At 38.9% G+C, this 24,630-nt stretch overlaps 1 protein-coding gene and 1 long non-coding RNA gene across 2 annotated transcripts in view; one reads left to right on the forward strand and one right to left on the reverse strand.

The window, feature by feature from the left end:
* Positions 1–6,031, reverse strand: part of LOC125799345 (uncharacterized) — a 76,218-nt gene extending 70,187 nt beyond the window's left edge. The window contains exon 1 of the long non-coding RNA XR_007438259.1: positions 5,947–6,031. This is a non-coding gene — a long non-coding RNA (uncharacterized LOC125799345). The remainder of the gene's footprint in view (positions 1–5,946) is intronic.
* The window catches only part of LOC103037794 (interferon-induced very large GTPase 1-like), a 151,607-nt gene that overhangs the window by 111,861 nt on the left and 15,116 nt on the right, over positions 1–24,630 (forward strand). The gene's annotated exons all lie outside the window — the stretch shown is intronic.

Raw genomic sequence — 24,630 nt, forward strand, 5'->3', positions numbered from 1 at the left:
CTGAAAGGATATACAGCTAAATATGCTAGATAACTGAAAAACTAAAATTCTAAGCTTTAAAATTGCATATTGGGTGTCTATAATTATTCATAATTATTCACAAGGGGGCAGAAGCCATTTTAAAAAGCTTTGATTGGTTAAAACCGCTGTCAGTCAGATAAGAGTCTTATAGCAACTGAAAAACACAGACTAATGCTTTAAATTAGTTGCTGTTTTTTTTTATTTTTGTTAATTTATAAAATAAATGCTTACACTTACAATACTTCCTGATAGAAAAAATATGTAATTATTTACATGCACTTTTGTCACAAAAGTGCCATTCCAGAAAAACGAGTATTTTAATCTTTGATTTAAAAATATCTAAAGTCAGGGCTTTTCTAACGTTTTCATTCAGTTACTTCTGTTAAAGAGCGGCATATAGGCAGGACTTACTATAATAGCACATAAATGTGTTTAAACTGTTAATATAGTATTTTGTAAAACACTTATACACATTCAGCTTCACCGCTGTTCAGAAGTTTAAATCGCGCTACGTTTAACCAGTAGTAACGCAGTTTCCGCCTTCTTTTGACAGATCTGTTAAGGTGATTGGCTGCAGTAAAAAATGAAGGACAGCTTGGTCTGTCTGATGATTGGCTTAATAAAAAGTGATTGACAACGAAAGCGTAGCATCTGATTGGCTGCAGTCGAAAATGACTGACACATGCTCCAACCTTTAGCCACGCCCACTGGGACTCCGGTCTGCAGCATTACCCTTCTCCCAAGACATGGCTGTAAGCATCACAGTTCACTGTAGCGCTGTGTTTCTAAAACCAACATAAACATTATCATTTCAATGAGCAATGTTCACAGTTGTTTTTTTACAGTGTGGGTTTACTGGCTTTTATATCGAAAACAAAAGGCTCCTTCTTGCTGTAAATGTTTGAGAGAGCAGAGAATGCAGAGATTCCAGCTATTTTCAGCAAATGTTGTGCAACCTCTTAGATTATGTGAAGCCCTGGTCTGAACTGTGGTCAAGCCAGCATCCATTTCCAAACGAATGAATAAATAAATGCACAAATACCTTTCACTCTATATTTGTACTGTTTTTAATCCACCTGTTATGACAGGTCAGTTTCAAACAAAGGCCCTTTAAATCATAACAATTTGTTCTTTTTACTCTATATTTAGAACGCTATTAAAGAATTACTACTGTTATCACAGAAAATGATCACTTAATTATGATGGCTCATTCCCTGTATTGAGAAGGCCAAACTACAGGAGTTGACCATGTGGGACATGGGACATATGACTGCAATGCAGGATATTCCTTCATGCAAAAATTAAAGGTGTCCTTCCATTAAAATGCACGTTTTCTTGTTCTTTGTAAAATACTATAGGTTTCTCTGAGTTGTATATGGATGTTTCTCAACCTCCATTGTCTGTTGTAGCTAGTAAAAGAAAATCCTCAGAAAAACAAGTCGATCGGGAAAAGCTCAATATCAATGTCAACCTGTGAATTAGTATTTATAGCTCGTGACCGCTCGTGGCACCTTGGCTCGTGACCGCTCACAGGCAGGGCTGAAGCCAACATGTCTTGTCAGTTAGGAGCTAACAGTGCTAGGAACAGCATGGCACTTTCTTCCTGTGTTATTTGTGCAAATGTCCCATTAGTGTTATATGCTTTGCCCAGTAATTCAGAGCTAAGGAACAAATGGTTAGAATTTGTCTATGGAACACCACCAGCTGAGTACAATTGAGACAGGTAGGTGTGTTTTTAGACCGGTTCTGTTTACACAAGTTAAAAGTAAAAATCCACTCCGAGGTTTGGTTCCAACTGCCTGGGCTGCTCTACTGTGGCTCAGCCAACAAAACTTTCTGGACCTGCACTACCCACCTTCTGGGGATTTGGCGTCTTACAGAGACTCTAGTAATATAATACAGGAAATTGACAAATCCTGCACCTAACAGCTGGGGTTATGCATAGGGCTCAGCCAGGATCTACTACTCACTCAACTAACAACAATAGCAAAACCACCACAATCTGATACTGGCTCGACAAGAATCCAGAAGCACAGCCTAACACTATGTTCATGGTCCATTGCCTCAACTGCCAAGTAACAGACCTACCAAAAAATAACCTATGAACACACAGAATCCCTCCTTAATCTAAGCTCACTTCCTTTAACTATGGCAACAACACACTTACCTAAGCACAATCACACACAATAAATCACATTATAAGTTGCGTGAGCAGAACACAGCAACCACTACCATCTGATACTGGCTCGACAAGAATCCAGAAGCATAGCGAACTATGTTCATGGTCCGTGCCTCAACTGCCAAGTACTCAGACGTCTACAAAAACTCATGAGACAAATTATTACATGAGCAGGACCACACCAATCCCCTTCATCCAAACTCTAACACAAACTTCAGTGCAAGCTCTTCTCAGGGGTCATCAGGCAGGCACCTTCCTTCTTCAGTGTTTCGCTGAATTAGGCCGAATTTTAGCTGAATTTTTTTCTTTCCCACCTATGATGCAGGCCTAGACAATTTAAACAAAGTAGAGTGATTTATTATTCTTATTTTTGCAGCTTACCTACATTACCTTAGCTTTAGATTTATAGGAAATGCAATAGAAATGTGTATTATAGACCGTTTCAAATGAATATTCATGAGCACAGGAAGTGACGTAGCTGTTCCTAGGACACTTCCGTTTTGCGGTAATTTAAACCTTCCCTTACACACTGTTCCACAGCCACAAGAACTGCTGCAACCTGACTGCAAACTCACCTAACCTGAGAGTCACAAACATTGAAAATCAGGTCATTATGAGCAGATTTTCAAATTGTTCTTTAAACAAGTAAACTGTGGAGGACCAAAAATGACATAAGTATAAATAAATAAATGCACATATAAATGTAGAAATAAATAAATATATGAATAAATGTTGAAATAAATATATTGATAAATGAACATATAAATTACATGCATGCACATATAAAGGTACTGTCAAAACAGGCAGAAGAGCACATGGTTGAGGCTCTTAAATTAGATCTCAGGAAGAGAAAATGCCCTGATCCTAACACATCCTCTCCACTGTATGATACAGACGTAACAGCTGCTGACCTGGAATCCACACCTATGAATAAGTCACTAAAAATCGTGAGTTTCAGAAGTAGCAGCTTAAAATGTAGTCCTTATTACTAAAATCAATAGTTTAGTTTATGATGAAAGAGAACAGATCCCAGAATACTTGTTAAGGCTCATTGGTTGCAAAGAGATTGGTTGTAACTGAAACTCTTTTATTTTACTTCAGGGTCTTCTAGAATAGATTTATATTTTCTCAAAATATACTGTATATGTATTTACTCTTTTAGCCATTTTCAAGCAAAAATCTCAATTGGTTAAGAACCTTTTTTTTGTTGGTGGAAATGCATAGAACGGTTCAACATTTGCTGCGTGAACCCGAACAAAACCTGTTCCATGTTGGTGGAAAAGAGCTTTAGTTTTTTTTTCCTCTCTAATTCACAGTTCTTCTGCAGCTGCAGTTTGTGCGCAAGTGAGTTTTTTTGCACATTTTTATAGGTGGAATCCAAATTGGTGGGTTGGGTAATTGGCCATGTAAATTGGGGAGAAAATGGGAAAAAATAATAAATATTATAAATAAAATTTTAATAAAATTAAATGAAAAGTAACATTAAATCATCACAAGTTTATTATAAGGTACATTTCTCTGAGATGTGGTGGAGATTTACATTTTAGAATTATTAGAAACTAGGTCACAGGAGTGGGCGTAGTTTCTAGCCAGTGAGGAGTAAGCTCTGTCGACACATCTGTCTCTCAGCTCGAGCAGCCCAGGAAAAGCAGCTCCAGAGTCTGCTCTTATACACTGCAGCTGCCTGCACTCTCGAGATTATAGCAGCTAAGGTCATCATCAAGAGGAGAAAATACAGACGCAAGTCCGACAAAAAGTAACGGACATGAGCCTTACTATACCAGGTTCTGATTGGCTCGGTTCCTGACAGTTTTCATAGGTTATCACCATTTAAACATTCCTGGCCAGTTTCCCAAGTAAAGATAAAACATAAATATTATATTGATTGAGGAAATTTAATTATCAATCCCATTTAATATTCCAAAAGACAAATTCAATAGAATGATTACAATTTATCTAAATAAGATTCACATATAATGCATGCAGTATAAATATTTAATAAATTGCTTTGTTCTGTTTTTTTTTTTTTTTTTAAGGACGGAATATCCAGACGAATAGACGACCTCTTTGAAAGGCTTGGCCTAGATGTGAACTTTCGGAACCAACTCACCAAAGGATTCTTCCTGGAATTATCCCCCTCATCAATACAGAACAAGGAGTCCAAAACTGAGAAGGATCTGGTTCACACTTTCATGCAAAGGCTTCTCAGAATAGATTACACAGCAAAACATCTTTCTGTTGAAACTGAAGGACCAATACCAAAGTCTCAACACACAGCTGGAAAAGGCAGCTTATTTGCAAAGAAAAAAGAAAACAAACGGACTCGAGTTCATCCAATGGATGTTCAGATGGCAGTGTTTCTCTGTGCAGATCATTTCCTTCAGCAGATCATGGTAACTAAGCTCTCTCAGTGTCAGTATGCAGTTCCTCTGCTGGTTCCAAATCCTTTTACTGGAAATATTGAATTCCCACTGTGGACGATGCACCAGATCAGTAAGTACTGGAAGACCACAGATACTTCAGGCACAGTCACCAGTAAGACCCTGCCCATGTACAAAGCTCAAACTCCAATGGTGGCATTCTTCAGGATTGGTTCCATTTCTTCATCCAAGTCTCAGCTGATGAACAGGCTGATCAATGAGAAGCATGACACGTTCTTCCACAGGGACTGTCCAGGCAGCAGCAGAAAACGTCTACTGATGGACGGATTGGTGGAGATCGCCTGGTACCTCCCATCTGGGAAAAGCACTGATCATTTCTCAGACTGTGTAGCGTTCTGTAATCTACATGGAGATTCCAGCATCAACGAGACTCAGAGAAAGATTCTTACTGAAATGTCCTCTGTGAATGTTGTACTATTACCTCAACTTGATGAGAATATGGTCATTGTAGAAGAGCTTTTTGAGGGTTCAAAACCTCTCATTGTTGTTCTGACTGATGAAGAGGATTATTATGAGGATGATGATGAAGATGATGAGGATGATGCTGTATCTGAGATTGGGGAAAGAAAATACAGAGTATCACTGAAGGACAGAAACCAGTCTGATGTTTCTGTTGCTCTTAGAGAAGTTATCAAGAACTGCCTCTCAGAACAGCCTGTGACTTTCAGTCTGGAGAAGATAGCAGAACACTCAGAGATGAAAGTGGATGAGAATAATGAAGACTGTCAGAGAGGAAAGGAAGCTGCACAAGAGATGATGAGATTCCTGAAAAGAGAGAATCCATCAACAGTCAAAGAAAAGTATCTCCCCTGCCAGGGGAAACTGTGGCATGACTGGAGCCAGAATAACAAAGATCTAAGACAACTCAAAAGTGAGACTGCAGAAATAGAGAAAAGCATGAAAGAAAAGAAGTTGAGGGAAATAAGAAAGAAACAGCAGAGTCATGGTTTTAGTGAACTCATGGGCTTGTTTGTAGGAAGTTTAAGGTCACTGTCAGACAGTGAGAAAAAGTATTTTCTCAAGTGGATGACAATTATGCTGGATGACTTTACTTTAGACACACTTAAAGACATCCTTCAGGAGTGCGACCAAAAATGGTCAGAATTGCTGGCTTTAAAAAAGAAAACACATAAAGAAACTCAACAGAAACTAAAAGATGAACAACTAGAACTAGAAAAGATCTCCAACAAGCTTAACTCTGCCCTCTTCGGTTTGGAGCATATGCTGAGAGAGATGGGTCAGATTTATGAAGCTTCAGTCTCTGAGAGAAGAGAGGATAGAGTGAATGATGGAGATCCTTCTTACCTTCCTGAACTTGCTGCTGAACTCATGATATCTGGCCACCCGATGGAGCTGATGGACGGTGATGCTGCTCATGTTCCTCTGGTTTGGGTTTCAGCAGTTCTGGATGAGGTCATCAGAAAACTGGGAGACCAGAGAGTCTTTGTGTTGTCAGTTCTGGGAATTCAGAGCTCAGGGAAATCTACCATGCTCAACGCCATGTTCGGACTCCAGTTTGCAGTCAGTGCTGGAAGATGCACCAGAGGAGCCTTCATGCAGCTGGTGAAAGTGTCTGAGGAGATGAAGGGGGAATTGAAATTTGACTACATTCTGGTTGTTGATACTGAAGGTCTCAGAGCTTTAGAGCTGGCTGGAACAGACACCCTACATCATGATAATGAACTGGCAACATTTGTTGTAGGTCTTGGAAACATGACTTTGATCAACATCTTTGGAGAAAACCCATCAGAGATGCAGGACATCCTTCAGATTGTTGTTCAGGCCTTTATGAGGATGAAGAAGGTCAGACTGAATCCCAGCTGTGTGTTTGTTCATCAGAATGTTACTGATGTTGCAGCTGGAGAGAAAAACATGGAGGGAAGAAGACGATTACAGGAGAAACTGGATGAAATGACCAAGTTAGCTGCAGAAGATGAAGTCTATGATGCAGAATGTTTCAGTGATATCATTGCATTTGATGTACAGAAGGATGTGAAGTACTTTTCTCAGCTCTGGGAGGGCAGCCCACCCATGGCTCCACCAAACCCACGCTACAGTGAAAATGTTCAGGAGCTGAAGAGAGACATTGTTTCTCGTGCATCAAAAACAAACTGCATGAAATTATCACAGTTTCAGCAGCGAGTGAAAGATCTCTGGGAGGCTCTGCTGAATGAAAACTTCGTCTTCAGTTTCAGGAACACACTGGAGATATCAGTGTACAGGAAACTGGAGGAGGAGTATGAGAAATGGACCTGGAGTCTCAGGAGAGCCATGCTGAGTATTGAAGACAAGATGCTGAACAGAATCTCCAGTGGAAAAGTAGAAACAGTGGGAAAACAAGAGCTGATGAGAGAAATTTCAGAAACCCTGCAGAAAGTTCAAACATCATTTAAAAACTATTTTGAAGAAGACAGTGAAAAGGAAACTCTGATTCAGTGGAAAAACAGATTTGAGAGACAAATACAACACCTCCATGATGACCTCATAGATGAGGCCAAAAGAAAACTGGATGAAAACATCAAACAGAAAAGCATTCGGACAAATCTGGATCAGCAGCTGAAAAATCATGAGAAAACCCTCTTTGAAAAGAGTAAAGAACTCGCTTTGAAGTTTAAAGAAGTTGGAAGTCAAAACAGAGATCCAGAAGCAGAATTTGATTCAGTGTGGGGAAAGTGGGTCTCTGAATTAACTAAAGATGTTCCAAAAATCAAAGATATAAACATCTCAAATGATGTCATTAACATTTTGGGGGAGGGGTTTTCTGAATATGGTGTTGTTCTTGATCAAAAGCAGAGAGCAGAGTACAGAAAGATTCCCATTGTTGCTGATTACAGCAGTTATGTTTCTATGAAAAGGGTCAAGTTGGGACCTGTTCCTTTATGGAAACAGTCTTTTAATCCAGAAGATCAGACATCAATACGAGAGCTGATTTCTAAAGTCATCCAACAAACAACAGAAAAAGTGAATTCATTTCCAGTCTCAGTGCAGGGATACAGCTCAGGCTACATCCAGGAGATTGTACGAGATGTCAAACAACTAGTGCAGGAGTTTAAACCAAGACGTGACTCCTTTGAGTTTAAGAAAGAGTTCTTTGTTGATCTCTCTCTTTATGTGTGTGAACAAGCTGAGAAACGCTTTGTAGAACTTCACAGGAAATACAGAGAAGCAAATGATCCAATTCTTCACTTCGAAAAGAAAAAAGCTGAGTACTTTAAAGTCTTCATGAACTACTATCAGAGAGCAACATCTGCAGCAGTGCTTGGAGACCAAATCTGTGTTAAACTGAAAGAAACAATCCTGCAGAGTGTGTACAACATGACCGCTAAATTCATCTGTGATCAGATGAGAGGAAAACCTCCATTTAATGGGAACAGAGGAGATCTGGAGAAACACATTCTGAAGTCTCTGGCAGAGCAGGAGGGAGATAAGGAGGAGAAGTTTAATAACTTCTTAACATACATGAACCAGCCGAAGATCCACTTTGAAAATTTCATCAGAGACAGAGTTAGACAGTACATGGCAGCAGAAAATCCTCAGGCAGCTTCTGTAATAAAAGAACACATCGACCACAAACAGAGAATTATCTTCAGTGTAGCAGAAATGGCCAGAGATGAAGTTAAACTCATCAGAGGAGATGTGAATGTATGGATGGTCATTTTCTCCAAAAGTCTTGTATATTTGTTAGGAGATACCAGAGTTCACTTGAGTGATGATGTCACTAAGGATGTCATTGATTATGATATTCTTGTAGATGTTATAAAAAAAGAGCTCTTGGTTGTTGTTGAAGAGCTAAAAGTAAACCTCTGTAAACTTTCTGATCTGAGAGAGGAGATGTTCAGAGAAAAGCCTGAGGAGATTCTGATTAAACACTTCTGCAGGTGCTGCTGGAAGCAGTGTCCCTTCTGTGGAGCCATCTGTACCAACAGTCAAGAAAATCACACTGAAAAACACCAGGCTGAATTTCATCGCTCAAGTGGAATGACTGGAAGGCATTTTAGAGGCACAAAAGAATTTACTATTGAGTTTTGTACAAGAAAAGTAGCAAGAGATCCGTTTTGGAATGTTTACAGAATGCTCTGGACTGCAGGAGGAGAGTACGCTGAATGGAGCATCTCTCCTGATTTTTCTGAGCTGGTCTACTGGAAATGGTTTGTTTGTGAATTCCAGGAAAACCTTGAAAATTACCACATCAAAACCTTCACTGGAAGAGGAAAGATTCCATCTGAATGGAAATGGTTCACTCAGTCTGATGCAGTTGCAAGTTTAGGAATAAATAAATAAACTGCAACAGGTCTGGTATTTACAGAACAGGTTTTGACACAAATGAAAACACAAAATCTCATGGATCTCACCTGGCAAAATGAAACTCGGCTGTATTTGAACAACACATAACATTACTTTCCATCATCAACTACAACCATAAACCATCTTACTATACTGAGGAGAAAACCACAGAACAAGTACAGTAGAATGTCACAGATTATAATTAAATCTACAGGCAGTTCAGTCTGCCTGAACATCATTTATACATATATAATATGGTAGCATGATCTGTAACTCACTGCTATAGTTCCATAATATTAACATGCATTAAAATAAGAAGAGTAATATTTAAACTTTTGGAAATTAAATATTGTAACCATATATTGTATCAAACCTCAGGCATGCTTTAGATTATGTAAGGAGTACCATAATCAGAAAAAATAGAAATTATTATTAATTATTGAATGTTTATGATTAATGGTGGTGAATGCTTTAGAATAGAAATGATTGCTATTTACACCAACATATATTTAAGTACTCCTACATGTTATGGATTTTTGTTAAATCATTTATCATTATTGTACTCTTATAATATCTTGTAATCAGATAAATAAAGTGTGAAAAATAAATGCATTAAGTGTTTTTTCTTCTGCTTGACCTCTCGTATTGTGTGCGTGGCCCACAGGTTCTGTATGATGCATAGAATGCAGTACTGTATAGAGGTTTTAAACACATTATTATAAATGATTTCTCTCAGCAGTAAAAGTGTTTAAATTCTGGAATATATGAAATATATAGATGCAGTATAGAAAAGGAAAACTCATTAGTGAACCTCATTAGTGTTTAAAAAAAAGATTTTATTAAACTTAAACCTCATAACTAAATTATAAATAAATCTTAAACTGACAAATTACTTACAGTCATATGAAAAAGTTTGGGCACCCCTATTAATCTTAATCATTTTTAGTTCTAAATATTTGGGTGTTTGCAACAGCCGTTTCAGTTTGATATATCTAATAACTGATGAACACAGTAATATTTCAGGATTGAAATGAGGTTTATTGTACTAACAGAAAATGTGCAACATGCATTCAACCAAAATTTGACCTCTGCAAAAGTATGGGCACCCTTATCATTTTATTGATTTGAATACTCCTAACTACTTTTTACTGAATTACTGAAGCACAAAATTGGTTTGGTAACCTCATTGAGCTTTGAACTTCATAGCCAGGTGTATCCAATCATGAGAAAAGGTATTTAAGGTGGCCAATTGCAAGTTGTTCTCCTATTTGAATCTCCTCTGAAGAGTGGCATCATGGGCTCATCAAAACAACTCTCAAATGATCTAAAAACAAAGATTGTTCAACATAGTTGTTCAGGGGAAGGATACAAAAAAGTTGTCTCAGAGATTTAACCTGTCAGTTTCCACTGTGAGGAACATAGTAAGGAAATGGAAGAACACAGGGACAGTTCTTGTTAAGCCCAGAAGTGGCAGGCCAAGAAAAATATCAGAAAGGCAGAGAAGAAGAATGGTGAGAACAGTCAAGGACAATCCACAGACCACCTCCAAAGAGCTGCAGCATCATCTTGCTGCAGATGGTGTCACTGTGCACAAGGAGAAGCTGAATGGGAGAGTGATGTGAAAGAAGCCATTTCTGCAAGCACGCCACAAACAGAGTCGCCCGAGGTATGCTTTTGCTGTTTGTGATGTGCTTGCAGAAATAGAATAATACAAACCTCCCTCTCATGTTGCTGCCTGACAGACAAACATTCAGGTTGAACAATTAAATGTATTAATGTTATAAAACAGTGTAAAACAGGATTCATTGTTTTAAATAGGATTAATTGTTTCAATTTCCATTTCCCTCACAGTTTGTGCTTATGTTAATTTAAACAGACATCATTGTCTGAATGATTAATATTGTTCAGTTAAAAGATTGGTGAAGCAAACATAAACCCTTTGGCACTATGCCTAATGTCAGTTGTGGGCTGGTGGGGTAAAGATTTGAGCTGTAGAGCAGTGCCCTGACTTCACAAATGATCTTGTTGCTGGATGCATTTTAATCCCTACACCTCTGCTAGCAGAAAATAACCAAGTAGAACATTTTCTGGGGACATTAGAGACAGTTATTCCAACAAAAGCAGGATTTTAAAACCCAAACTTTTTAATACCCTTGATTTAGGAATAAACAGTGAATGAGCATGTGTCCCAAAACTTTTCAATGGAGCTTTAAAGTGAATAACTTCTTAAATAAATATGCATATTTAACATAAAATATTTGTATACAGAAAACTCTCGCACATAATGAAAAGAGAAAATGATATATTGATGGAGAGAATCAGACGGAATCACAATCAAGTAATACATGCTTTTCATGAAATATCAGAACCTTTTTTGTGAGGGTTCTTTATGAGTTTCAGAGAATTCACAGTAAATGTTAAATCTCAGCAATAAGAGTGTGATAAGTAGGAGCAGATTTAAAATACTTACAGATGTATAAAGAACTTAGTGATAAGAATCAAACAGTTAATAACATGTTCTTTATCTCTGTCCCTACTGGAGAAATAACATCCATAAATGACATTTATGTTAATACTGGATTACAGGAAGGTTTTCTTCTAAATAGAGCAGACTGGACCTCTAGTAGATAGTATTGCTGCAGCATCTACAGTTACTACAATATTTAGCATGATCAATATGTTATCCAGTTTTACTTTATGATCTCTATAAACTCTGTATGTGTCTCTATGTAAATATGGGTAAAACTTTATATGTGCTGTGTTTTACTTTTATCTGAGATAGGCTTCAAAGCCTCTTCTGGGATTATAAAAACTGCATTTAATCAGTATTTAGTGGACTATCTGAGATATGAGTGAGTTTTATAAGTGTTGTCTTTCTATGTTAACAGACAGAAACCTATTGCACATGTTTTAATATTAGAGCACAGCACTCACTCGTGATTGGTGGAACGGCGGGTGTTGAGGTCTGTTAGTTAAGGCTTAAAGTCTTGGTCAGTAGAGACAGGAGTTTAGACTGAGGGAGGCTGAGATATACTGTCTGAGAGCTTCAGAGCACTTAGATCAGAATGAACCCTGTAACTGAATAGAAGGGCGGATAGCTTTCTGACCAAAATCAAGTCAGGAAGTTCAGTCTGGTTATCTTGCACAGTCAGAACTCAGAAGCTTGACTGTTTGGGTTTTGATTAATTTTTCTTTATTTTTCATTATACATTGCATTCCAATAAAAATCTGTTTTGTCTGGAAGATTCTTTAAATAAACTGGAAAAGCTAAAAAAAAAAAAAAAAAAAACAATAAAAATCAATAAAATGAGGACCTGATTTTCACACCATCAGACCTACTGCATGTATAAAGATCACTGAAGCTCCTGTATGTTTACTACAGTATGGAAAAGTTTGTTCACCCCTGATCATTTTCATAATTTTTCTTTATAAATATATATATATTTTTTTAGATCAGTAATTTCAGTTAAATATATCATACAGCAGATGAACACAGTGATATTTGAGAAGTGAAATGAAGTTTATAGGATTTACAGAAAGTGTTCAATATTCTTTAAACAAAATTAAACAGGTACATAAATTTAAGCACCCTTGTCGTTTTATTGATTTAAATAAATTTAGCATTAATTACTGAAACACAAAATTTGTATTTTAAGCTTATTGACCCTTGAAGGACCCTTTTATTATAAAATTTAAATATAAAATTATATTCACTGATTGTTTTCTAATAAACCATTTTACCCATATCTTCCAACTTTCAACACCCATATCTACAGATCTTCACTTCTTAATTCTGCTGTAATAATTACTCACCAGTGTTTCGAATCTCAGTCTCTGATTGGCTATAAGACCTTCTTGCTGTTCAGTTTTCTCCTTATTCTGCTTAATGATCAAAACCAGCAGGGATTGTACTGGGGTGAGGTAGAGTGTTCCGCCCTGCTGCCCCAAACCAGTGGAACCAGTTACCCCATCACAGCCATCTGATATCTTTTACATCTTCATCTTAGAGATCATTAATTATTGCTGCTTATAATATTATTTATATTTTATTTTGTTATATTGTTGTTGTAGTGGATTAACCAGAGGATTTCTTCATTGCTTGGACACAAACACACACTACCCCCACTTTACGGCCTATAAGGAAACTTCGAACCCAGAACACTCTAAAAAAACCTTGGAGTAATCTTTTTTTCAAACAACCTTAAATTTCAAAATGACATTTACTGACTATTTCTTCACTCAGCCTCGCTCAAGAGCCCTAAATGCGAGTTTAGGGTAAAATTCTGTTTACATTCCTCCAAGTCATAAACCTCGGAGTTAATGTAAACATTTGGAACATTTGCAACACCATCACTAGGACGGGACTGCGGACTTAAGAGAGTGTCAAAACTTAATTAATGCCTTGGAAATTGTTAATTCACCAAATGTTGTACCAATTTAGGGGTTTGTGCCTAGTTATTTCTGCAATCACTTAGAAATAAGATTAATGAAATTAAGAGAAATGTTCTAAGCTTGGGATTCCATTTTCAACATTGCAGGCTCAAATTCTGTGGGGTGCAGAAAGAACTCCTTCCCCCACCGTCGTAAATTCAGACAGGCAAGGACCAAGCCTTATCTGAACACTCAGCAGAGGGGAGGAATTTCTCACTCAGAAGATTTTGCTTAAAATACATCTATATTGACTATATAAAAAAAGGTGTTTTATAGAATGTTTACTAAATAATGGTATATGTGTCTGGTATATGGTATATGTGTTTGGATGTGTCCTGATTAAATTCTCCTACACATTCAAGTCTGAATCAACAAGGTTTAACTAGCATTTGATAATTTAGCTTTATTTGGTTATCAGTGGTTTAACCATGTATTATCTTTTAAGTGATTTAATTGGGTTTAAATAATAACATGACTCTTGATCTCTTTCTGACAGAGTACCATCCATCATTGTATTCCTAAGATTATCTTGAGTATTACAAAACTGTTTGTGGGCAAAATATATATATATTACATTTATTGTGATTCATTGTAAGATTGTTGTTTCCTGAATTTATCCTCACAAACTGATATGCTGAAAAATGTATTTTGATCCACTGTTTAATTGAGTTTTCTTTTGGTTTGATCTATTAGAAAAATGCTGAAGCATGGTGACCATGTGAGGGGGGGGGGTTTTATGGCCCTTTGTGAATAAGATCTTCCCTGCCAAAGTTTGAAATTGCTCCTAGACCAATCAAAACACAGACATTTGGGCCACAGGGCCAATCATAGCTCAGGGGCCAAACAGGCCACAGAGTCTAATAGTTAAACTGGGCAGACACAGTTCAGTTTCCAGTTCAGTTGAGTTTTGGGAGTTCAGGTCAGAGCAGTTGGAGGAGAAGCAGTTAGAGAAGGAGTGGGAGAAGGAGTTGGAGAAGATGAGTTGAGGAAAACAGTTAGAGGAGAGAGGTTAGGGAGCCCAGAGATGGAGAAAGGATAGACTGTTAGTTTAGTCATCTTAAGTTAGTTTTCTTAGACTAGTGCATTTAATCTTCAAGTATATTAATATTAGCTATCCTAGTTAAAATATCTAAGGTTATTTTACAATCTACGAAGCCAAGCATTATTCCATCTAAGTTTAGCTAAAGTACAGCTGAAAAGGAGATCCTCCAGATCCAACCCAGAAACCTGCGGTCCGGAGGCCACCAGCAAGCCAGCTGAGAGTGGGGATTTACCCTGTGGGTTCTAATGGGGCTCTGTGCTGACACAGGAAGTCAAACCACCCTGCAGACAGGCTCACGTGATCCTTTTTCGGGGTGAAGCATCAGACGACCAACCCAGGCGGACGTCACCAAGGCCCACTTCAACAACTCAGAGTAAGGCAGAGCTGGGTTTAATCTTTCGGCAGATGGTGTCTGTTGGTCATGGTTTGGATCGGGTCTTTAATAGAGCGTCTTTAGTATAGATGACTCATTTTGAGTGGCTTGGTTGGAAATAAGAATTGGTTTCGTAGACTTAAAATGCCTTAGACCCTTATTTAGAAATACTCACTTAATAGTTATATTAATCTTTATTCCTTTCATATCAGCATTATAACGTGTTTGTTCTTTTATTTCTCATTTATCATTCTACACTATGATTTGATAGCTAATGGCTACATTTATGACTTTTTAATGAATTATTTACTCATATCTGTGTGATTTAATAAATACTTTTATTTTACAAAACCTGTCATTTCAGTGTGTTTTTCTGGATAACTTGGTTATGAAAATTTCTGTCACCTGTAGAAACCACACCCTGAGATGTCTTGTGTTATTAATTAATTTGATTAATTAATTAATTAATTAATTAATTAATCTAATTAAATTAATTTAATAACTGGCGCCCAATAAAAAAATATTTCAACATCTCAATTAGCACCAGGTATTAAACCACTGAGCCCGCTACATAATTTGGCGCCCAACGTGGGGCAGGATTATTATTGGCTCTCCGCCGCGGGACCAGAGTATACACATTTCATAACCAGTTCCAGGAAATAGCGCTGTAAGTTGCAGAATAAAGTGTATTTTGTTTTTATTGCTAAATGCGTTAGCTGCTGGCTAGCTGGCCTAGCTGGAGTTAACTGCATAAACCCAGCGTGTTAGAAACACACGCACATGTTCTACACGTGTTTTTTGTTTACAACTTAGGACTGGCCAGTCCCCCGCTGTGTGTGCGCGTCGCGCGCACAGTCCCCTGTGTGTGTGCGTGTCACGCGCACGGTCCCCTGTGTGTCTGTATAACGTGTTGTGTGTGTGTGGTACGTGAGCGCTCTTGAAAACATTACGCTTATTTGTAAAATAAGCTTGGTTAACACACCGCCGTGTGTGGGTAACCTTAAACCCGGGTGTATATACATGTATATACGTGTGTACTTACATAAAGTTCGAACTGTTTCCGGTAAAATAGACATATTTTGCCAGTGTTGATCTGATAAGGCCTTCGCGCAGCTCTGAGTCGCGGATCTCCGGCTCACTGACTCCGCGCTCCAGTTAAAACTGCCGGTTTTTGCGCGAAATCCGTAAAATCCCGCAGTACTGGACACTTCCACGTGCGTAAAAGAGTAGCTAACTTTTACGTAACACCACCCTGAGTGGCAGGAAGTTTATTGTGTGTGTGATTAAACTAACCACGCCAGGATGTAAATCCTCTTTGCTCATCTTGTGAAGTCAGTGTGTTGCTGCTGTGTTAAACTTTCGGACAGCCGAGTCCTTCTCCTCTGCTATTCACAGTCGACTGAGTCAGTCAAATCTGCTGACAAGGTCCCAGACCCAAGGGGCGGTCCTTAACGTGGCATCATCAGTGGGCGTGACCACTCCCACCAGTCGGCCTCTGCCACCATCTGGTGGACAGCTTGACTATTTACACTCAAACTCAAAGGGTGTTTTACTACCCCTCACCACTAGGGGGGGGTACACTGCCACATCGCCATCTGGTGTTTGATTTGGGTAACTGCATACAGTGCAGAAAGGTGCATTTCATTTGTTTGACCACCAGAGGGAGCCACTTAGCCACATAGCTGTGTCGCCACCTGGTGTTGTACTTGTGTAATTGCTATCATCCTGTAGAGTGCATTTAGAGTTTCTGTCGCCAGAGGGTGCCAATTCAAACAAACTTTTTGTTAAGTTAATAAAGGGAATTTGCATTGTGGTTGGGTTAAATGGTTTGTAAATAAGTAAACAGATAACTGCATTCATTTAATCGGTTTATATTAAATAGTTAAATTTCAGTTTCAGGTCTGCTCTCTCAAACATTACTCTTTATGTTACATTGAACCAAGCTAAATAGCTATCTCCATTGAGTAACTAATCACAACATAAAATAATTAACTGGTCATTTTAATCAATTTGATTAAGTAAAGTTAATGAAATTTTTGTTAATTAATTATTTTCAATTTAATTCAACCATCTTCAAATAAATTAAGATTAATTATTGATCGATTAAGATCAATTATTAATAAGTAATTGAAATTAATTAATTAATTAACCATTAAAAAAAAAAAAAAAAAAAAAAAAAAAAAAAACGTATCCAGTTATCAGTTACTCAACCATATACCCAGCACACCTGTGCTTAATACATAGTTAAATTCTCCCATCCTGTACATAGTTAATAACTATACCCATATTTAGACCTACTGCATATAGTGGCCTACAGTTATTAAACTGTTCACTAGCACCACTGACAACAAATCTAACTATTCTTTTAAAATTAATCTACTAATTGTAACCTTAGGTCGCCCCCTTTTAACAGATTTTCTTCTTAGAAAAGGCACAATGCTAATTGACTCGAACATAAAATAAACTTGTTTGTCATCAAAATTGTTTGATTCCACGTGCCTTACGTAAATCAAAATGTGTGTCACTGAAAAAGCTCTTTTAGAGCTTACAGCTGGTTTACCCCCAGGACTTACCGTCCCAGTCCAACAAACGGACAGTGGGGGTCTCCATGCACTAATTGCCAAAAGCCTCAATGAGTGTGTATCTAAAATCCTTGAGGGCAAGCAACAAGTGGATCCGATTTCCCTAATACTGTGGAAACAACTGCTGTTGTCACAGGATCAACTTGCTGCTTCCTCCAAAACCATTCAAAATCTCCATGCAGAGATTGTGACTTTAAATGATAGAGTTGCAGACCTAGAGAACAAAACTGTACAGTCTGAAATTAACCAAAGAGACCTCCAAACCAAAGTGCAGCTGCTTCAAAAGGAAGCCAACATAGCTACCCAACTTGCAGCTCAGTCACAGGAAAAACTAAAACATGCTATTGCAAGACAGGTTGAGCTACAAACTGAATTAGCACATGCTAACAATGCAGTCAAATTAACTCGAGACCAAACAGAGTTAACATTTGAGCTGATGATGGAGGGAGACTCCCCCATCAATCCAGCTGGTAAATCAGGAACCCCTGGGGTTCCGGATCCTAAGCAACAACCATCCACAAATACAATCCCTCTAGTCTCCCTTAAAGGTGCTGAAGCGCCAGTAGAACCAAGGTTCACTCAGCGTTCCCAGCCACATGGGACCTCTGTGCAACCTCAAGCACCCTCTGATAGAGATTTGGACAAAATTGCGCGTAACATCCCACGCTTTGAACCAGAACCGGACGGTTCTAATGATGTCCACCAGTATCTTCGCGACATTGACTTCTTCTTACGCCGTTTCCCCAAGGCCACGGTAGATGATAAAATCTACCTCATTAAGGTGTCCTCTAGTCGGGAAGTTGGACGTTTCATTGAGCGCCAACCACCCCAGGTTAAGAGAGACTATCCTGCTCTTTGCAAGGCTTTGGAGAATGAGTTCTCCAATAACCTTGTTCAAACCGGCCTTGCTGCAGCTCTTGCAATAAAGCAGAGTCGCCAGGAAACACCCCTACAGTACTATCACCGCCTCAGGCACGCTTATTTCGGCTATAGAAATGAGCCTGGAATGGAGGAAGAGGAAGTTTTCAAAACATTGTTCGTGAGAAACCTCCATCCCTCCACCAGTCATTCTTTTGGAGTCGCAGCCTGCCCTCGTACGCTAACAAGCCGGCAGCTGCGTGATTTGGCTCTCAGAGGATTTGCTAAGTTCCAACAAAACATTAATAAAAAATCAGAGTCAAATGACGTCCTGATAATTAATGAGCAGTCCTCCCACGTCAAGCAAAAAGGGGCACACAAGGCTCCAATGCCACCTAAGACCCAGTTAAACCACAAAAACCAGAGAGTGTTCCACTCTTGGCGTCGCTCGTCCCTACATTGGGCCAAGCAAAGTGACCAAAAGCCCTCCTATCGAAGGAAAGGTAGGATAAAACGCAGTTGGAATGGCAAACACTCACAGCACCATGCTCGAGCACAGAGCTCCAGCAAACTTCAATCTCCGCTCAGGAGAAAGAGCCCAAAGCACCACAAACGTTGGTGTCCACCTAAAGGGCACAAGCATGAGACATATCCAACTAACCTGAGCACTAAAGACGGCAGTCTGCTCAGACAATTTCGTAACGAAATACGCAAGCAGGACAATGCTGAATCTGAATTCTTGCCAATTGTCCATGCTCCAGATCAACCTGCTTGGGGGGGTGCGAAATCCATCCACTCCAATGCAGCCTTGGTTGTACAGCCAGACGCTGAAGACAACCACACTGAGGAAGCTCCTTCCCTCAGCCTGGAGGATCCACCACCTAAACAATTCTTGGGTTTCTTAACCAAGAAAGGTTCAACACCAAAATTCTACCTAGCCACCTGGCTGGAAGATGTGTTCGGGTATGAAGCTCTTTTGGACACGGGGTCAGACATTTCTTTAATGTCAAATTCACTTTTTGACCAGGTGAGGGCGACAGCCCGCCGAAACAACAAAGAGATACCTCTGAAAAAGTGTGCTCTTCACCTTCAACCATATTCGCACACTGGTATCACTCTGCATTCAGCAGCCCTGGTGCACGTTGCCATCGGTCCAATGAGCCTCACCCATCCAATTCACATTTCTCCATTGGAGAACGTCCAATTGCTCTTTGGCAAAGACCTCCTTGACCGGTTCAAACCATTGATTGACTTTCAGCATCGTAGAATCTGGGCACAGGTTTGCGAACCCCTGCCCTGTCCTAAGGCACAGGATAGAGTTCGATGCTATCATGTTGCTAGCAACATTGAGCCACACAAGCTCATTGAACCTTCAAATTCCACGGGAATCAATGAGAAGCTCACAGTCAGGATTCTGAAACCACCATCTTCAGAGTCCCCTAGCATGACTCTAAAACAAAACACCTGTTCATGGGCATTGACTCCCTCTACGGCTGTAGATGAGTACAACCCAAAAGCTGGAAAGTCATTCACTCTTAACACAACGGTCAACGGTGAAATCTTTGTTCCATGGGCTGACAAGTCAGCTGTTCACAGACCACCTGCAGGTTCCTTGCCACGGACTAACTGTGATCCTCTGTTCGTGCACCAAAAGGATTGTTCTCTTCTTGTTCCTGCACCAGTGGTTCCAGACAAACACAGTCCCTTGGATTCTTATGAATGTAAAAACATTCCCACCATCTACACAGATGGATGTGCTTTTCGGAATGCTCAGATCAAATGGAAAGTTAACATGACAATTGGTGCATGTGGCAACACTTCTTTCAGAACACTGGCATTTCAACTTGATCCACTTGCCACTTACTGTGCGTCTTTCAGGATGCTCAAGGGCCTGTTTGTTTATGCCCCAGATACACACGCTTCATCTTCATTCGTGGTGCCTCAGCGCCATGGGGGGGAGAGCCTGGCCCAGGCCCTCGATCACCCATGGGTGGACCACAAAATGATGGGGGAAACACACCAAGCATTCCCACAATTGACATATCTGCCACTTGTTGGAAAAAGGCTAGTGTGTTTTCAGCCCCAATCTTCAGAAGATCTGTGTGGTATATGGCCAATTCCACAAATGGATTGGGTCGAAAGACTCATGAAATTTGTTCGAAAGGAACAAACATCTCATCACTGTGGCAGGTGCATTTGCCAGATGGGGGGGACGTCCCCCAGACCCTATTGAAATGGCCCAGGCCACAACTTTTTCGCTGAACCACACTTTCTCAGGTGTTGGTATATCTCACCGTTCTAGCGGTGAACTGCGGAAACACCCAAAACTGGGAAAAAGCCCGCTTGGATACCAACCATTGTGCTACACTGCTGACAAGCTACTGGTGAGGTCCCAGCACAGCACTGGCAAAACAATTCGCGAGCTCAGGTCTCATTGGTTTGGTCCTCATGCAGAGGCAGACAAACTGCCTCGCATCTGGAACCAGATCCCGCATCGTCAGGGTTTTATTAAACCGATTCTCAAACAAGTTCACTGTAACCCAATCAAACTATGTAAAAGCCCCATGGGACAAGTCGGGACCAATAATGCCCTAGGTTAAATCATAATACTGGGCCAAATACTTAGACACACTGAGTGTTCATTGTCCACCATATTCTGACCTGACGCAATTGTTAAATTGAGAAAGTACCACACATTCACTGTCTGGAACTCACCTATCCAAGTAGCATAACTCACAACAAATTGGATATTTTGTTAAACCTAGTGTTTGAATCACCATTTCAAACCATTAGCATAGCAGTATAATAAATACGTGGAGAAGGGGGGGTGCCAATTTTTTTTTTCTCTTCTTCTCTCTCTTCATGTGCCCAAAACATATTTTGTTTCCCTTCTGACTACGTTTGCTCCGCTATATTGTTCTCAATTGTTGACTAAGTAGTGGCTAATTAGTAAAGCATACCTTAGGGGTAGGTTGTCTTGATAAAGTGATAAAGGAACAAGTAGCTAGCAAACTATTTGTGACCCTTTCATATGCTTGTTGCCACACTATCACATTAAATTAACTATTTTATTCAGAACCAAAAGCCAATAGCTACAACAAAAAAACTGATCAGAGAAATCTATTAGACCAAAAACTCTGTCAGCTACCTTGTAGTAGATTGTCTTAAGAAAGCATGACCAACAAGACACCAATTGCATGAAAGATGTACCCTAACGTGCTCTGTCTACAGAAATCCACGTTGACATCGACCGATGACCCAACGTCCAGTGGCCCATCGATCGATGGGGGGGGGAATGTAGTGGATTAACCAGAGGATTTCTTCATTGCTTGGACACAAACACACACTACCCCCACTTTACGGCCTATAAGGAAACTTCGAACCCAGAACACTCTAAAAAAACCTTGGAGTAATCTTTTTTTCAAACAACCTTAAATTTCAAAATGACATTTACTGACTATTTCTTCACTCAGCCTCGCTCAAGAGCCCTAAATGCGAGTTTAGGGTAAAATTCTGTTTACATTCCTCCAAGTCATAAACCTCGGAGTTAATGTAAACATTTGGAACATTTGCAACACCATCACTAGGACGGGACTGCGGACTTAAGAGAGTGTCAAAACTTAATTAATGCCTTGGAAATTGTTAATTCACCAAATGTTGTACCAATTTAGGGGTTTGTGCCTAGTTATTTCTGCAATCACTTAGAAATAAGATTAATGAAATTAAGAGAAATGTTCTAAGCTTGGGATTCCATTTTCAACATTGCAGGCTCAAATTCTGTGGGGTGCAGAAAGAACTCCTTCCCCCACCGTCGTAAATTCAGACAGGCAAGGACCAAGCCTTATCTGAACACTCAGCAGAGGGGAGGAATTTCTCACTCAGAAGATTTTGCTTAAAATACATCTATATTGACTATATAAAAAAAGGTGTTTTATAGAATGTTTACTAAATAATGGTATATGTGTCTGGTATATGGTATATGTGTTTGGATGTGTCCTGATTAAATTCTCCTACACATTCAAGTCTGAATCAACAAGGTTTAACTAGCATTTGATAATTTAGCTTTATTTGGTTATCAGTGGTTTAACCATGTATTATCTTTTAAGTGATTTAATTGGGTTTAAATAATAACATGACTCTTGATCTCTTTCTGACAGAGTACCATCCATCATTGTATTCCTAAGATTATCTTGAGTATTACAAAACTGTTTGTGGGCAAAATATATATATATTACATTTATTGTGATTCATTGTAAGATTGTTGTTTCCTGAATTTATCCTCACAAACTGATATGCTGAAAAATGTATTTTGATCCACTGTTTAATTGAGTTTTCTTTTGGTTTGATCTATTAGAAAAATGCTGAAGCATGGTGACCATGTGAGGGGGGGGGGTTTTATGGCCCTTTGTGAATAAGATCTTCCCTGCTCTAGGAGCAAGTTTGAAATTGCTCCTAGACCAATCAAAACACAGACATTTGGGCCACAGGGCCAATCATAGCTCAGGGGCCAAACAGGCCACAGAGTCTAATAGTTAAACTGGGCAGACACAGTTCAGTTTCCAGTTCAGTTGAGTTTTGGGAGTTCAGGTCAGAGCAGTTGGAGGAGAAGCAGTTAGAGAAGGAGTGGGAGAAGGAGTTGGAGAAGATGAGTTGAGGAAAACAGTTAGAGGAGAGAGGTTAGGGAGCCCAGAGATGGAGAAAGGATAGACTGTTAGTTTAGTCATCTTAAGTTAGTTTTCTTAGACTAGTGCATTTAATCTTCAAGTATATTAATATTAGCTATCCTAGTTAAAATATCTAAGGTTATTTTACAATCTACGAAGCCAAGCATTATTCCATCTAAGTTTAGCTAAAGTACAGCTGAAAAGGAGATCCTCCAGATCCAACCCAGAAACCTGCGGTCCGGAGGCCACCAGCAAGCCAGCTGAGAGTGGGGATTTACCCTGTGGGTTCTAATGGGGCTCCGTGCTGACACAGGAAGTCAAACCACCCTGCAGACAGGCTCACGTGATCCTTTTTCGGGGTGAAGCATCAGACGACCAACCCAGGCGGACGTCACCAAGGCCCACTTCAACAACTCAGAGTAAGGCAGAGCTGGGTTTAATCTTTCGGCAGATGGTGTCTGTTGGTCATGGTTTGGATCGGGTCTTTAATAGAGCGTCTTTAGTATAGATGACTCATTTTGAGTGGCTTGGTTGGAAATAAGAATTGGTTTCGTAGACTTAAAATGCCTTAGACCCTTATTTAGAAATACTCACTTAATAGTTATATTAATCTTTATTCCTTTCATATCAGCATTATAACGTGTTTGTTCTTTTATTTCTCATTTATCATTCTACACTATGATTTGATAGCTAATGGCTACATTTATGACTTTTTAATGAATTATTTACTCATATCTGTGTGATTTAATAAATACTTTTATTTTACAAAACCTGTCATTTCAGTGTGTTTTTCTGGATAACTTGGTTATGAAAATTTCTGTCACCTGTAGAAACCACACCCTGAGATGTCTTGTGTTATTAATTAATTTGATTAATTAATTAATTAATTAATTAATCTAATTAAATTAATTTAATAACTGGCGCCCAATAAAAAAATATTTCAACATCTCAATTAGCACCAGGTATTAAACCACTGAGCCCGCTACATTGTGTATTAGTATTGTTTATCTAAAGTATTTCAGGTATTTTTACTGGTATTTTTCAAGTACCAGTAAAAGTTTGGACACATCTTCTCATTCATTGTTTGTCTTTATTTCTTAATTTAATTTATTTTCTACATTGTAGATTATTATTAAAGACATGAAAACAGTTAAGGGACACATATGGAATTATGCCCTCCACAATCTCCTGATCTAAATCTGATGAACTGAGATAGTGGTTTAATTGGGATGAGCTGGAGCTTCACAGCGTGAAGGAAAAGCAGCAACTATTGTTCAGCACCTCCAGGAACTCCTTCAAGACGCTGAAAAAACTATTCCAGGTGACTCTCCCTCATGAAGACACTGAAATTAAGATACCAAGAGACTGCAGATTTGTCCTCAAAGATAAATGTGCTGCTTAGAAGAGTCATAAAATAAAACATGTTCTGGTTTGTTTAACACTTTTTTAATAGAATAGAATAGAATAAAGCTATGTATGTTCCTGTATATTCTTAATGTATTCCTTTTTCAATTTATATTGTAACAAATCATAAAAAATGAAAACACACTAAAGGAGAAGAGGTGCTTACTACAAGAAGTACTACAAACTTACAGTAATTAGTGAAAAGTAAAATATTGAAAAAAAAATTGTTGTGGGCGTTTGGTTTTATTTTAGATGTAAAAAGTTGGAAGCACCAAAATGTACAATATACAATCACAAAAAAAGTTTTAATTTTTTATAAAATAAAGTGTTCTCTCTCTGAACATAATTATG

Source organism: Astyanax mexicanus, chromosome 3 (assembly GCF_023375975.1).
Source record: "Astyanax mexicanus isolate ESR-SI-001 chromosome 3, AstMex3_surface, whole genome shotgun sequence".
NCBI lineage: Eukaryota > Metazoa > Chordata > Actinopteri > Characiformes > Acestrorhamphidae > Astyanax > Astyanax mexicanus.